We start from the raw sequence: 15,626 nt of genomic DNA, 5'->3' as shown, positions 1-15,626 counted from the left end.
CCAAAATTTTGGAATTTGTGCTGTCTTGGGAATGTCTGGATATGGTGTGTTAGGCCACCGCCTCTTTCGTTTCCTGTCTCTCTCAGTACGTGTAGTAAATCCAGCAACACCAAAGTTATTTCTTTCAGTGCGTCTGAACAGATCTCATACAATAAACACGTCCCGTCACTTTTGGGCCATAAATCCGAGACTTGTCTGGCCGAAGAAACGCCCAATCGGGACCGTAAAACATGATGATGAATAACTCCGGCTGCAACACATCGAAACATCCACTTGCCAGCAGTCCAGCAGGCAGACCTCCATTTCTTTATTAACACACGATCTCTCTCACTCTGTCTCCATCTCCCTCACTCTTACATTCCCCTTTTTCTCTCTCCATCTCTGAGGCTCACTCCGTATCCCTTTTCATACATTTAAAATCAAGGAATATGCCAACTAGGAATGTACGACACTAACACTAAGTTACTATAGGTTTAAAGAAATATCTCATATTTATGATTGGCTAGGTTGTACAAAATAATAAAGAAGGTTGGATGGATGGCTAAGACGAGGAAGAGAGAAAGAGAAGGATTAAATTATTTCAATCATTACTTTGTCGGGTCACTTTCAAGAGCCTTCTTCGCATTTCACGGGGGTTTCACATAACTCATCCTTGTGCATGGTATAAGAAACCACAGACTACAAGACAGCTTCAACTAATGGGTGGCAACATAACTCTGTCCAGAACACCAAAGAAGCATGAAACAATACGATCATACTGATGATTTGTGATAATACGTTGAATTCGTAATTGAACATAGGAATTAGCCAAATTATTTATTAGTTATGCCATCGCTAAGTAGTCTGTGAAGGAGATAAGACTTACAACCAAAGAACAGGTATACAATTCAGAGGTTTTCCTGTTGGGTATACTTTATACGTACATCCAGGTTTTACATTGACGAGTTTCTCTGTAAAGTCTGAAACAAGTACTATAAAAGTACTTTGTTTATGATACCTTGAATATTAAATGCCTTCCATCACTTCCAATGAAAATCTACTTTTACAGATGTGCATTTTAAGATGTGCGTAGTCATTCTCAAAAGAAAATACTTACTCGCCAATTATTTCTATTTCCATTTTTTCAAAAATGTAAACATGACATGAACCGGTAGTGCATGTGCTACACTTTGTAACCCCTCCACATGGCGCAACAGCCCCAAAGGACCATGGCCTACCAAGCGACTGCTGCCCAGACCGAAGGCTTACAGATTATGAGGTGTCGTGTGGTCAACACGACGGATCCTCTCGGCCGTTATTATTGGCTTTCTAGACCGGGGCCACTAACTCACCGTCAGATAGATCCTCAATTGTAATCACGTAGGCTGAGTGGGCCTCGAACCAGCCCTCAGATGCAGGTAAAAATCCCTGACCATGCCGGGAATCGAACCCGGGGCCTCCGGGTAGTAGGCAGGCTCGCTACCCCTACACCTCGGGGCCGGCACACTTTGTACGGTTAATGCATAAGCAATTGATAACTGTTACTCGGCCCAGTAGAAATTATCGATGCATCTGCGATCAATAATGCAGTTTGGTTGGCTAGAAACATAATTATAACTGCATTTCAACCAAAAACGTTACTCAGAAATGTTATATCATATGTGAACCAAGATAGAGAGTGCAGAATTTTGGAACGCTATATGACTAGTAAGCTAGTTAATAATATTTCATTTTAAATCTAATGGGACAAGATCTGAAGGAAGTTTTGATTAGAGGCATATTTTTCAGTGTTACCATTTTATTTATTTCTTGGCCATTTCCATACAAGCCACGCTCTTAGAAGAGTTTAAAGTAAGGGCTACCACAAGGTGGCACTGAGTGGAATAATTTGGTTAGCCTTATTTCCGGCCGTCTTTGTTGGTACGAATTAATCTAGTACTCATTTTGGTGTAGGCTAAGTGAACCCCAGGGCCATATGTCTCTGCTGAAGTGAAAATCTCGTTCCTATGTTGTTTGACATTCTGACGACGAACCAATCCGACGTCCTCCCAGGTTAACCGTGAGTGCCTTGACAGTCACGGCTAAGACTAATTTAAAAGGTTTAAACATTGGCATTATCTACAAAATTATTATTATCAACAAATATGTTGCAGTTCGGAGGTGTTTCGGTGGCAAAGCCTGCTAACAAGCTTAAATTCACAAGAACAAAAAGATAAAACTAACAATTACAACAACTTGTTTTACGTCACACCGACACAGATAGATTGCTCTTTGACGATGGGATGGAAAAGGTCTAGGAGTGGAAAGGAAGTGGCCGTGGCCTTAATTAAAGTACAGCCCCAGGATTTGCCTGGTGTGAAAATGAGAAAACACGGAAAACCATCTTCAGGGCTGATTACAGTATGGTTCGAACCCACCGTCTCAAGGACGCAAGCTCACAGCTGCGCGCCCCTAACCGCACGCCCAACTCGCCCGGTAAAACTAACAATTAAATGAAAGTAAAATCATTCACAATATTCAAACAAGACATTTTGTCAAAAGAATAAATCACATGATATCGAAAGGAGAAGAAAAATAGCCTACATGAAAATTAATTATTTTGAACAGTTGTCACATAATATTTCGGCTTTTGGTTGAAAGGTCAGCGTACTAGCCTTCGGTTCAAAGGGCCGATTCCCGACCGGGTCGATGATTTTAACTGCATATGATTAATTCGTCTGGCTCGCGGACTGGGTGTTTTTTTCGTCGAACCGACACAGATAGATCTAATGGAGACGATGGGATTAGAAAGGGGTGGGAAGGAAGCGGCCGTGGCCTTCATTAAGACACAGTCCTAGCATTTGCGTTGTGTGAGAGTGAGAAACCACGGGAAACCAGGTCTTCAGGGTTGGCAACAATGGGGAACGAACCCACTATCCGCCGAATGCAAGCTCACAGCTGCCCACCCCAACCGCACGGCCAACTCGCTCGGTCATAATTTAATATGTGGAAATAGGAAGTGGCCCAACTACGAACCATACTGTATGTTCTTCTTCCTCTACTTTTGCTTATTCCACCAAATTTCCGACACTCTGGTGGGGCCACGGGTGCGAACTCCGTCGCACATGTAGGCTTGGCCCTGTTTATGGCTGGATGCCCTTCCTGACGCCAATCCTATGTTCAAGGATGCATTAACTATTGCATGTTTCTGTGGTGGTAGGTACTGAAATGAGTTGTGTGTGTTTACAGAAGAGAGTATTGGTAGAAAAAATCACACCCAGTCTTCGAATCATGGGAGTTAACCTTACCTGATTAAAATTCTGGACCCTACCGGGAATCGAAACCGGGGCTCTCTGAACGGAAGACCTGGACGCTAAGCACTCTGCCGAAGTGAAAGTGTACGAGACATATTGGCTGTCAATGAGAATTCTGAAAAACGACTGAATTCGCTGAGTGGTACGATCCTACGTAGCTGTAGGCCTAAGCTTTCTTTCAGGAAAGGGTGGGTCGAGCCCCACCATCACCATCGTCGGTCGAAAATATACTTTTCCGTGGTTTCATATTTTCACACCAAGCTGTACCTAATTTAAGGCCACGGTCGTCTCCTGTGGAGTCCTAAACCTTTCCTATACCGCTGTCTTCATAAACCTTAGTTAATGCTACGTTAAACCACTGGAAATAAGAAGCAAGTAATTCTGAATTATATTGCAATGGACTTCTCATACACCTCGCGGTCTAATACTTCGAAAATGTTCCAAATGACGTCCAAATTCATTAAAACGTTAATTTTAATTTCTAAAATAATACATAATTCGAATGAAGTTTCATTCGGCTGTGTAAATGGAGCTGAAGACAAATTAAAAAAAAAGAAAATATACAATATTATCGTCGAAAGTGTTAAAAACATAGCATTTGGCTGTTATGTGATTCACATTTAGCTGTATTTCCTCTTTATTTTTTATTTTGTTTGCTACTTGCTTTACGTCGCACCGACACAGATATGTCTTATGGCAACGATGGGAAAGAAAAGACTTAGGAATGGGAAGGAAGCGGCCGTGGCCTTAATTAAGGTACAGCCCCAGCGTTTGTCTGGTGTGAAAATGGGAAACCACGGAAAACCATCTTCAGGGCTGCCGACAGTGGGGCCCGAACCCACTATCTCCCGATTACTGGATACTGGCCGCACTTAAGCGACTGCAGCTATCGAGCTCGGTAAAAAAAAACAATAATGAAAACCATCACAAGGTGGTCTTCAAACTTATCAAGTATACGGGTAGCATAATTAGAACATACGTGTAATAATTTTCCTTACTGAGGAATAAGAATTGGTGAGGTATCTAATAAAATTCACTAAATGCTACCTGGCATGCCAGAAAAAAATTGGAAAGATTTGGCGGCGAACAAGTAACTGAGATGGCAATGAAATTGTTCAAGTCACAGAACAAAAACGCAGATAAAACTTACCTAGCTTGGAGTGTACTCTAACAGACTCTCTATGACGGTCTACCTAAAAGAAACAATTATTTTCTTAATGATAATAATAATAATAATAATAATAATAATAATAATAATTGTTTTACGTCCCACTAACTACTTAATTGCATTCTTAAATGAATCGTCAATCCAACTGAGCTCGTATCCTTCCTTTTACTCCCATGTAGTGATTAATAGTTGTATTTTTAAGAGAGAAAGAGGTGATAAGTAGTACAATGTAATATTATTATGTACAGGACAACTTCATCAGAAATGTCATTTAACTGCCTTCCTGCAAATTAGATTTGAAAGGATAATGATGGCAAATTGTGTAACATGCTGTCACTTTAAGAACATGATTGACTACCCAGGTTTTATTTTCTTGCTACCTGTTTAACGTCACACCATGTCAGGGCTAGTAATAGGAACGAAGCTGCTCTGATTTTCATTCTAGTACAGCTTAAAGAGAGTATAGCCCCTTATTCATTTAATATGTCCTAGCTTAAATATCTCGTGAACAGTTGAAGTCATCGACGTTCTGCTTTCACTTCCAGTAAGAGTACCTCGAACCAACCCTCAGGTCAAGGTAAATATCCTTGGCCTGGCCTGGAATCGAACCGGCGCCTTCTGGTAAGTGCCAGGCACGCTACCCCTAGACCACAGAGCCGGCGGCTTAAACTTAAGGTCATTATAAATTCATCCTAGTGATTATTTTGCAAGTCAGAAAAGTAGTTCTCGAGAAAATGGAATGCATGGAATGTGCTTCATTTGTCAGTCGTGGGCTGCCCTGTTTTACTGAACCACAAACAAGGCTACCAAAAGACGCACTACGTATGAAACATGTACGGCTGACATTCAAAATTCCTTCACCTTCTTCTGACGGCTAAGTATTCACTCTACTGTTTCCATAAATACACTACCGGTATGACAAATGGTATGATTCAATCCTTAATATCGTCCTTGGTAACTACAACGCGTACTACACCCACAACCGCAATAACACGCAGATTCCCAAAGACCGCGGACTCCGTGCTCCCTCTTCAGTGCGGTCTGCCTTACAAGGACTGCAAGAAAATATTATCCAAAACAGTTCAGCGGGCCGCGTGAGATGGTTTCGTGAATCGCATCCATCCCGCGAGCCATGCGTTACCGACCTCTGCTTTATAACAGCACACAAGAACGACCTCAACAAGAAATACAAAGTAACTGACGGAAAGATAGCACGTAATTCGCTACTTCCATGCTGCACATCATTATTCATGCTGAGGAATTGCTTGTTCTTATTGTACCGGGGGTACACCTTCTCCGCCCAGTTAAACTGTGCGCTTTCTATAAGGCCATCTCTGTAACTGAACTTGAAAAAATATTATGCAAAATACTTGTGGTTGCAACTGTTAGATGTCTCTACCATGGGCCTATGTGCCCCCTCCGGCGGGATTAAGGACAATTAATTCTCAAGGGAAAGTTGATTTTCACTCTTACCTAATCTTAGTTTTTGAAGATTGATTTGTACTTGTGTCATGGTTGTCAACACTTCTGCCCCTCCAACTCTTGTATCTACCAACTGAGACGTTCCTAACTCTTTTACTGAATCTACAAACATATAAAACTGCTTTTATATTGAAAAATCTGAACATCTGCATTTAACATGAAAATTATGAAAATTAACAATATATTCTTTTAATAATATATAAAAAATAGTGAGTCTTGTTGCGATAAAACAGATGAGAATATGAAATTATGACATTTCAATTGAAAGAAACTAGGCATGAATTTGAATTCTTCTTGACCGGACATTTAACAATTTATACGAAATATTTCCCTCACTGATTCACTTGACTGTACCTTCAACACTTTTAGTGTAATTACGACGTATTCCTTTGATCTGGTGTTTACTGTAGATGTGTCACGCCTAATTTGGTGATACATCCTTGTGACTGCTTCTTCTCCATATCATCTGACTTCTTTGTCTTTGTAAGTCAATATGGTATTACCTCATGGCAGGTGGTATCCCTCTCTGACTCCATGGTAAGCCCTTGCGTCCGTGTCTTCAACGAAGTGACTGACCAACTTTAGCCTCACTCTCTCAATGACCAATAATTAATGGCTCACTGAGTCTTCTCCATCTCTCGTTCACTCTCGTTGACTGACCGACTGAGGCCTCTTCATTTCGTAGACTTCTTCGCTGTTCACCTTCCGTTTAACTAATGACTGACGCTACAATATGCATCCACCTTTTATAGACGTTGGTTGACACAGCTACGTAATCTCCAAAAATAACAATGACATACTCCCACAACGCCTCAGACTGTTGCATGTAATGGTGAAATCCCCTGGGGCGGCTGAGACTCTGAGCGCATTGCTAAAAGCTCACGATGACGTAGCCATGACGTTGCAATGACTTGGCAGAAATGTCAGCAGTATTGTACAATATAACAACGTCACATCCCCATCTGATACATCGAAACTCTCACTGTACAGGTATTTAATGTTAATCTACATATACGTATATATGCATACACTCAATTACAAATACGCAAGCGACAAGCATTGCATAATGGAATTGAATAATAATTATAACTACAATAATAGTAATAATACCACAGATGAAATAATAATACGGACATAATAATAATAATAATAATAATAATAATAATAATAATAATAATAATAATACAGATAAAATAATAAAATAATAAAAATACAGATATCAGCTTGTAACGGGATTTTAACCGTTACACAACCAATCAAAAGGTTTGGGAATGTTTTCATTCGCCTGTGTAAATGGAGCTGAAGACATATAAGAAAAAAGAAAATATACAATATTATCGTCGAAAGTGTTAAAAACATAGCATTTGGCTGTTATGTGATTCACATTTAGCTGTATTTCCTCTTTATTTTTTATTTTGTTTGCTACTTGCTTTACGTCGCACCGACACAGATAGGTCTTATGGCGACGATGGGACAGGAAAGCCCTAGGAATGGGAAGGAAGTGGCCGTGGCTTTAATTAAGGTACAGCCCCAGCATTTGCCTGGTGTGAAAATGGGAAACCACGGAAAATCATCTTCAGGGCTGCCGACAGTGGGTTCGAACCCATTATCTCCCGGATGCGAGCTCACAGCTGCGCACCCCTGACCGCACGGCCACTCGCTCGGTGAAGGCAAATACAGTAGATTAAGGGATGGTTTCAAGGAACATTTTGCACAAGGACTAAATGAAAAGGCTGAAAGGAACACAATAGATGCAGGGAGGAGATTTCTGAAGAGTGACGAGTAGCGCTGATGTAGGAACTTTATGAAGAAAGGCAAGTTCAAAAAAGAATCACTGGATAATTCGGAAGATGATAGACCTGACTGACGAACGGCGAAAGTACAGGAATGCTGACGATCAGGAGAGCATAAAGTAAGGACAAGCTCACGTACATAACATTCGTAAATTTAGAAAAGGCATTGGATAATGATGATTGGACCAAGCTATTTGAGATTCTCACGTTGATCGGGATCAGATTCGACAGATTTCAAGAAAGGATGATTATCTACAATCTGTACAACACAAAAGTCAGTCTGCAGTAATAAGAAAAAGAAGCAACAGTCCAGAAATCAGTGAGACAAGACTGAAATGTGCACCCACTCCTTTTGAGTGTGTATAATGAGCAGGTGGTAAAGGAAATCAAAGAGGAATCTGGAAAGGGAATCGCAATACAAGGAGAGGCAATGATATTCTTATTTTATCTGAGAATGAACTGTATGATTACTGACCTGGAGAAGTAGTACAAGATGAAAATAAAGAAATCCAAAACAAAAGTATGGAGTGCGGTCGAACGAAGTCAGGTGTGGCAGGAAATATTCGATTAGGAAATTAAATCTGAAAGGAAGTAGATGAATATTGTTACTTGTGTTGCAGAGTAAATAACGACGGAAGAAGTAAAAATGACATAAAATACAGACTAGCACAGACAGGAAGGCCTTACCTAAGAAATGTGCGCAATTCGAACCCTGATATATTTATTAGAGGATGTTTTTGAAGAATTTCACCTGGAACGTGGCATTGTACGCAAGTGGAACATGGACAATAACCAGCTCGGAAATAAATAGAATAGGAGATTTTGAAATGTGGTGTTACAGAAAATGCTGAAAATGAGATGAGTGTACTGAATGACAAATTAAGAGATTCTGAATATAACATTGGTGAGTGGAGAACGATTTCGCAAAGTTTAACCAGAAGAAGAGGTAGACTGATAAGGCATATTTTAAGGTACCCAGGACTTTTTCATTTAGTTTTGAGGGCAGTGCAGGCGGTAAGAACGGTACGGGCAGAGCAAGGTAGAGTAGATGTGGGATGTAGGCGTTACGTAGAAATTAAAAAGTTAGTACAGGTATAATGCGGCATGTCAAGCTGAGTTAAACCAGTCTATGAACGGATGACCTATACAACAGCAACAAAGGATCAGGCTTTCTGTGAGTACTGTTCTGTTTTGACTGTCACCTTCACTCAACTTTAGATACAGGCCTCTGAAGTGCCAATTCGGTGAAGGCACCTCATCAAGGTAACATTACCATCATGAAAGACAAAACACAGATATGTAATTACCACTCATCACATAATTGACAAGAAAAGTGATACATAAGCTGTTTGCAAGGGCTGCATATTAGTGATGTAGTAAGAACTCCCATAATTTCGCATAAGGTGAGGCAAAGAGGTCAACATCGTGATCGGTAATTAGCTGCTTGGAGTGACTGCGTATTCGGTACGGAGTAGGGTATTTCAGGTGACCTGATAATGCATAATGCCATAAATAGAAACGTCGATGTCTGTTCATATATGCACGCTTGCGTGAAGGAAATTTAACCCTCACAGGCTGATCGAAATACAGTAGTGATTTTTCCCTCCATATTGTTTTCACATATAGTTAACACCGGACGCCATCCAGCTATTGCTTTTTCCCTCTATGACTGGCCTGAAGTAAATCCAGAGAAACAAAAAGGAACCAATTGACGATATTACATTCGAATTAGTATCCTTTAATGAAATTTGCCATGAATGAAGTACAGTAAATACGAAGAACTGGGCTAGCTCATTATAATATCATTTGACCTACCTGACCTTGTAGATCAGAGGTGCTCACGCTGGGCATTTGGCCCCGCGGGTACCAAGCACTGTAAGAGGACAGTCAGGTAGCCGATGAGCGTATGCTATTCAGTCACAGTGACGTCGTGGTTACGTCACAGGCCGAGAAGTTTGGGCGAAGTTCTTTCAGACACTCTCGATCACTGCGGCGATACCCGAGCTTGAAATGGAGGAAAAAATAATGAAAGAAGGAGGGCAGAAATCCACGTTATTTTCCATTGATGTTGTAAGGAATAAGTTATTCTTATACATTGCATTTTGTGTATTTTGACCGTTTACAATAAAGAATTAGAACTACAACCTCAAATATTTTTGTACTGTATGTAATGAATTACAATTTTCACTATTATGTTTTAAGAAGTACTTGCAGAAACATATCAAATATAATACGGAGTTAAGGTGGATAAGCTGTGGCTTGTGGTTGCTCGGATTAAAATGATCTGATAAACTCACCAGCAATCCAGACATGCTTACCGGGAATAACATCAGTTATTAGTTAGATTACTTATTTGAAAGCATAATGCACATTTATTTGGAAGATTTCTTTCTTTCTTTCTTTCTTTCTTTCTTTCTTAATCTCTTTACCGCCCAGGGTTGGTTTTTTTGTCTGACTTAGTAAGAGATCTCACCTCTACCGCCTCAAGGGCAGAGTCCAGGAGCATGAGACTTCAGTTCGGGGATATTTTGTACCGGGTTGGTACCTAACTTAAGGCCACGGCCGCTTATTTCCCTCTTCCTTTTCTATGCCTTCCAATATTCCCATCCCCCGACAAGGCCCCTGTTCAGCATAGCAGGTGAGGCCGCCTGGGCGAGGTAACGGTCATCCTCCCCAGTTCTATCCCTGACTCAAAAGTCTCACGCTCTAGGACACTGCCCTTAAGGCGGTAGAGGTGGGATCCCTCGCTGAGTCCGAGGGAAAAACCATCCCTGGAGGGTAAACAGATTAAGAAAGAAAGAAAGAAAGAAAGAAAGAAATATTCATAGGATATGTACTGTATTATTAAATTTTTTCTTGAAATACCTAGTTAATTGGAATATCTCTGACATTTTGTAACTCCAACAAAAGTAACTTGCATATAATTGTTATGATTACAATAAACGTAAACTGCCCCCTCAGTGATCATCCGTGATTGCGAGAGAAGAGTATTTTACTCGTCATTCATCTAGTCACTGATACTTTGATCTTCTATACGGTATCTGCTCCAGATTATGAGATGAATAATGCTAGTAGTTGAAATCATACTGCGCACATTAGACATTATTTACAACAATAGGCCTATATGATGAGAAGCAACATATAAAGTTGGAAGAGAAATGAACAAGATAACTATATCTCGTAATTAACCGAACTAATAGAGGATATCACGACTAATGCATAAAGCGGTGAGATGAATGATGCAGAACAACCGGTCCAGTCCTACAGCGTGAACTCAGGTCTTTGAACCAGATGTGTAAATTTTAACCTTAATACGAAAGGCAGTGGACGAAAAAGAGCTCGCAGATAAATATTTGTCACCATGTAAATTATCATCAGACATTCTAAAATTGTATGTCAATTACTGTCAGGTCTTAAATTTGAAACTCAATGAAAGCAGTAAATTTTACTACCGAGCTCGATAGCTGCAGTCGCTTAAGTGCGGCCAGTATCCAGTATTCGAGAGATAGTAGGTTCGAATCCCACTGTCGGCAGCCCTGAAAATGGTTTTCCGTGGTTTCCCGTTTTCACACCAGGAAAATGCTGGGGCTGTACCTTAATTAAGGCCACGGCCGCTTCCTTCCCACTCCTAGCCCCTTCCTGTCCCATCGTCGCCGTAAGACCTATCTGTGTCGGTGCGACGTAAAACAACTAGCCAAAAAAAGTAAATTTTACTTAGAATTACAGTCATATAGGGGACTGGTTATCTAGTTTCTCTTTACCTTTGTTACAGATGTATCTCTTCTTCTCCCACATTCCAATTTGATATGCAGGATGATTATTAGAGGAACTAATTGGCTACTAGTAAGTTCATTGTCGACGTAAAACATTGCACTCTTTACATCTTTCGACCTCTGATGTCTAATGAGTGTATTTTATGTTGTCACCATCAGGATATCGTTGTTTAAGTTCGGTTTACCTTTTATCATTTTTGGAGGAGTCATATGAATGTATGTGTGTTTTTTCTATGAGACTGGGTCTAATCGTGTTAGTAGGAAATTAGGGTTGACTGAGTCTTCAACGATGGTAGGCTAGTAAAAATGTTCAGAAACAGTGATATTCGATGTGTAAGGTACAAAATGCCGTATGACACTGTAGGAAGTAAAATTGTTACACCACCACACAAGGGAACATAGCTTCTTTCAGGCAAGTATGTGAGTGAACAGGTTTGATGATTCCTCGAATACCAAGCTCGATGGCTGCAGTCGCTTAAGTGCGGTCAGTATCCAGTATTCGGGACATAGTGCATTCGAAACCCACTGTCGGCAGCCCTGAAGAGAGTTTTCCGTGATTTTCCAATTTCACACCAGGCAAATGCTGGGGCTGTACCTTAATTAAAGCCACGGCCGCTTCTTTCCCACTCCTAGCCTCTCCCTGTCCCATCGTCGCCATAAGACCTGTCTGTGTCGGTGCGACGTAAAGCAAATTGAAAAAAAAATTCAACGAATTAGGACTACAAAATTCTTGGAATGAACACTCGAAAGAACAAATGAAGATGAAGAACAAATATGGTAGTAAATGTCTATAATGAAGTTAGTCTAGTGCTAATGCATGATCAGGACAAAACGTAAGGCGGCAAGATTTGATGAATTAATGGGTAAGGCTGAAGAAAACACTCATGTGTAACTGAAAAGGGAAACTCTACGGGATTTTTGAAACGATTAGATTACCTGTTTGCTAATTTAATTTAAACACGGGAGTACTCGCAGCCATTGTTTAGAGTGTAAGAGTAGATGATGATTTGATATCATCACCAGCATTAAAGTCAAGGAATCTGTGGTGAATTTTAGTAAAATTCAGGGAATTTTGGAATGGTACTTAAAACACAAGTTTAGCATCTACAGTGCTGTAAACACTCACGTTTTACTACTACCAATATTAAATTTTCATTATTATTATTATTATTATTAGTAGTAGTAGTAGTATTGTTATTACTTCTAACTGCATAACCCCATCACTACCTCTTTCAAACATGGTGCACGTGAATATTTCGAAGTGTATCAGCTCTTTCCTGAATTTCATCTAAAATTCCTCGTTCGTTTAGTTACATCTGTTAGTTATATATGTTGACGCATACACACATAGGGCAGTAAGTAGTTCGTAAATAGCCTATTAGTTTCCTCCTTCGTCTGTGTGACGTCTAGGATCTGCAGAGTTGGTGCAACCGTATCGTACCGCCTGATCTCCGCAGTACAATACGTAGTGTTAACAAGAACAAACATTAGATTAGCAATGATGATTTAGACGAAGAGTGTGCATAGGGGATGAGGTAGATCGGCAATGGAATACACGCAAGCTAGCGCACAAGGAGTTGGGATGGCACAGCTATGCTTTATAACGTGAGCACTCTGTAATTAGCCGACAATAAATCTGGGCACAAGACAGCCTTCCCTTACCCTCACATATCTCACTGCTATCGGATGACAAGAGTTTTAAATTACATTTCGATGGCCATTCTCCGTGCTGCCATCATACATCTGTAGTCTTAGCTGGTCTAATCTATTCCTGCATTCAGTTTAACCCATCTGAAATTAAAGTGGTATACATAGCAGAAAAATCTCGAACTTTTTACTCTCTAATTTATGAATGCTTTTCCGTTGGATTAAAACAATAAGCTTCTCCCAGCTGAAATTGTAATTCGGACCTATAAGCCATGTACCACGAGCGATAGGCCACTATTAAATAAATGGTAGGCCATATATGCAAGAAACGGTGCTCTCATGGTCTTTACATTTATCAAAGATTCAGGAAAACTGTATAATGAATTAAATATACCTATCAAGGATATTTTGTCTACGAACCAAACCAACTTTGAATTAGCATGGCATGTGCTCATACAAACTGTACTCTGTTGTAAACTGTACACTGTTGAAGTTATCTCTGAATCGTTTGCTTTTCGAATTTCATTCTTCTGGTTATCATTTTCTTCCTTATCTCTTACGTTTTACTGTTAATTTGTATATTCCTTTATTTGCCTGCACAGTTCCTGAGTTATTTCTATATTTACAACTTTTTTCACTTCTAAAAATGTCATTTTTATACATCACAGTTAATTATATCACTTTTTGTTTTCCATCACTGTATTTTTTTCCTAATAATTTCTTGTATAACTTTGTATTATTTTGTATTCTACAATTAACTTTCTGTTGCTTGAAATCATCAAATCTAAATTGCATACACCATTGCGTTATTTGTACTTTCTGCTTTGTAGTCAAATTTTATTCTTACAATTTATTTCATTGCGTGGATTATTGTGTTAACATTTAGAACTTTCTGTTATGCATCTAACACTAAAATATGGAAACTTTGTCGAAAACGTCTGTGTAGTTTTCATTGCATATTTTAAAATAAATTCTCTGAACCGACGTTATGTGTGCTCTAAATTCACTGATAGTATTTTTCCACACAATATATCATTATTTGATGGTAATTGAGCATTATCAAATTATTATAATTTTGGTTATTTCTGTAAACTCATAGTCCATTTTTTGAACTTTTTATTGGTGTGCTATTATCGAGCAAATTGTCTTCATGGTACAAGTCATGTAGCTATAAATTGTTACTCAGGAGAAGTTGGATTCCAGTCTCAACATGAGCCGTCCTAAGGACGGTTCTCATGGTTTCCTGTTTTCAGACTAGACAAATATTGGGGTTGTACCCTAATTAAAACGACAGCTAATAACTTCAAAGTCGTCGGCTTTTCTCAAACCAGAGTGACCGACAATTTACACTTCTTAGTGTAATGTTTAGCAGCTAGTAGATCCCTTATACTACTACTACTAATAATAATAATAATAATAATAATAATAATAATAATAATAATAATAATAATAATAATAATAATAAAATAATAATAATAATGTATGGCATGAATAAGTTAGGGTTAAGGAATTCTTTCTAGCATTTATTTTTAAAAATAATAATTAGGATATTTGGCATATAAACTTGCAGTATTTCTACTAGGGAAGAATAATATCCGTGTTTGTATTGTGCTGTGACAAAAGTTGCTAACTGGTAGACAAGTCTGTGCTAGCCGTCACTCGAATACTTGAGCAATTAACTTCATTTAAACTCAGACGCGCGGATGGAGTTATCCCTTGTTTCTTTCTCGACGTTAGGTTTCGAAGTTCCATAAGGCGTGTAATTGCTATTAGGTCGTGTCATTAAGGGATGTGCAGAAAGAACACGGGATGTTCCCTGTCGGCGACATGGGACGACAAGGAGAGTGAGGAACGATGGGCCGTTTGGCTGCTAATGGGGGTTCCGTGCTAAGACACCTGATCGCAGGCGCAGCAGTGCACACCTGCCTACATGTTAAGTACTGAAGTGAATATGGGGCCATAAACAGAGTTAGCTTGCTTCTTCCGCAACCTAAATAAACGTCAACACGCTATAAAAAGGAACGGGGTATCGTCGTACATTACAGCACCAAGCACTAAAGTGTACTTAGAGAGTGGTGCGACGGTAGCGAGAGGGGCGACCAATGGGCGACCTCATAGTACGTCATCTTCTGCTGTCACTACTGGGAGGATGGTTACCCAGTTATACATCCTCTTAAATCTAAAACCACCATCAGCACCACCACTACTAGAGGTCTTCCCGTATCTCAATCTTTCGTGCTCACACAAATCTATGATTAGAAATATTTAGTTAATATTCTTTCTTACACAGGAATATGTGCGATTATCTTATTCTGTATGTATGTGTATGTTCAGTCGTCAGCCCGAAGGCTGGTTGGATCCTCAACAGCTCCGCCATCAGCTGTCATAGATGGCCTAGGCATCGCTGAAGAGGCGTACTAGGGAAATGAGGAGTGAGGTAGTTTCCTGTTGCTTTTCGCCTTATGGGTACAATATCAGTCTGCCAAGCCCA

Source organism: Anabrus simplex, chromosome 2 (genome assembly GCF_040414725.1).
Source record: "Anabrus simplex isolate iqAnaSimp1 chromosome 2, ASM4041472v1, whole genome shotgun sequence".
NCBI lineage: Eukaryota > Metazoa > Arthropoda > Insecta > Orthoptera > Tettigoniidae > Anabrus > Anabrus simplex.
Note: the sequence above shows the minus strand (reverse complement) of the source record.